The following is a 2,392-nucleotide window of genomic DNA, read 5'->3' as shown; positions in this document are numbered from 1 at the left end:
GGGGGCACCACCAATCTTGAAAGGGATGGATTCAAAGAAGTTTGTACAGAAGTCGTTTCCTCAAAGTGCGGCCCCGAAGCCTATTCCAAAGTGGTTTTGTATGCCGGACATACCCAAATATAATGGGACCACCGACCCCAATGAACATGTTACTTCATATGCATGCGCCATCAAGGGTAACGATTTAGAAGACGATGAGATCGAATCTGTGCTGTTGAAAAAGTTCAGAGAGACCCTTTTAAAGGGAGCAATGATTTGGTATCACAACCTGCCGCCGAATTCCATCGACTCATTTTCCATGTTAGCAGATTCTTTTGTAAAGGCACACGCCGGGGCCAGAAAGGTCACAACGAGAAAATCGGACATTTTCAGGGTAAGACAAAGGGATAACGAAATACTGAGAGAGTTCGTATCCCGATTTCAAATGGAACGCATGGAATTATCACCGGTTACAAATGATTGGGCTGTTCAAGCTTTCACCCAAGGGTTGAACGAGCGAAGTTCGGTAGCATCAAGTCAGTTGAAACAAAATTTGATCGAGTATCCAGCTGTAACTTGGGCAGATGTGCACAATCGATATCAACCGAAGATCAGGGTCGAGGACGACCAATTAGGAGCTCCTTCCGGGGCAGTACATCCAAATAGGTCAGTAGTTAAAACACAGAGGGACGTCGATAGGGAGCCAAGGTCGAACAGGTAACGATATCAACCATATACCGCAGATCGAAGGAACAATGGTTCGGGACGCAATTCAGCCCGGAATGATCGAAGAAGTGATCGAGGACAGAATTCTCGGGGACTTATGAGCAAAAGTGGTTTTGATAAGCATGCTGGTCCCATAGAGGCACCTCGGTTATCGGAATATAACTTTAGCATCAACGCTTCAGGCATTGTATCAGCAATCAGGAGGATCAAAGATACGAGGTGGCCCAGACCCATACAGACCGATCCTTCCCAAATTGGATGTGCAAGTATCATGGCACGCATGGTCACAGGATCGAGGATTGTAGGCAATTAAGGGAGGAGGTAGCATGTCTATTCAACGAGGGCTACCTTCGAGAGTTCCTCAGCGATCGAGCCAAGAACCATTTCAGAGAAAGGGACGCCAACAGGAAAAATGAACAGGAGGAACCTCAACATGTCATCCATATGATCGTTGGCAGGGTCGATATTCCACAAGGGCCCGTGTTCAAATGCACTAAGGTATCAATTACTAGGGAGAAACGGACCCGGGATTATGTGCCCGAAGGCGTCTTATCATTCAACGAAGAAGAAGCAGAAAGCATTTCTCAGCCCCACAACGACGCTCTAGTATTTCTATCTTAATAAATAAAGTTCAAGTTAAGCGTGTTTTAGTAGATCCAGGTAGCTCGGTGAATATCATTTGATCGAGGGTCGTGGAGCAGCTCGGCCTATAAGATCAAATCGTGCCCGCAACTCGGGTCTTAAACGGCTTCAATATGGCCAGTGAAACAACTAAAGGGGAGATTACTCTACCGGTGGATGTGGCTGGAACCATTCAAGATACCAAGTTCCACGTGATCGAAGGCGACATGAGGTACAATGCCCTACTCGGAAGGCCTTGGATCTACAATGTGAGGGCAGTCCCTTCGACTCTCCACAAATGATGAAATTCCCGACGTTGGACGGTGTAAAAATAGTATAGGGGGAGCAGCATGCTACAAAGGAAATGTTTGCGGTCGGCGAGGTAATACCGGTATCGACGTTATCAACCTCAAAAAGGTCGAGCATCAAAGGTAAACAGGAAGCTAAATAGCAATCACAGCCATCAGCCTCGACCAAATCGGGAAAGTAGGAGATAGAAGAAGAAGAAGAGGAGGATTTTCTGACTTCTCGAACCTTTATTGTTCCCAAAGATTCTGACGCCACCAAATCAATGGTCGAAGACCTGGAACAGGTTATATTGATCGAGTACCTGCCTGAGCGAAAGGTATACCTGGGAACGGGGTTAACCCCCTAATTTAGGAAAAAGCTTATTCAATTTCTTATTGATAACATGGATTGTTTTGCTTGGTCCCATTTAGACATGACAGGGATCCCACCGGAGATAATGACGCATCGGCTAAGCCTGGACCCTAGCTCCATACCGGTGAAGCAGAAGAGAAGACCCCAGTCCGAGGTAAAACATGCATTCATAAAAGACGAGGTAACGAAACTTCTCAAAATAGGGTGCATTCGGGAGGTAAAATATCCCAAATGGTTAGCCAATGTAGTCGTAGTCCCTAAAAAAAAGGAACAAACTTAGAATGTGCGTAGATTATAAAGATTTAAACAAGGCATGCCCCAAAGATTCTTTTCTTCTACCTAATATTGATCGCATGATCGACGCCACGGCCGTCCACGAGATCCTTACCTTTCTTGACGCCTATTC

This window comes from Nicotiana attenuata, unplaced genomic scaffold (assembly GCF_001879085.1).
Source record: "Nicotiana attenuata strain UT unplaced genomic scaffold, NIATTr2, whole genome shotgun sequence".
In the NCBI taxonomy this organism is placed as follows: Eukaryota; Viridiplantae; Streptophyta; class Magnoliopsida; order Solanales; family Solanaceae; genus Nicotiana; species Nicotiana attenuata.
The sequence above is the reverse complement of the archived record's forward strand: the minus strand, read 5'-3'. Positions refer to the sequence as shown.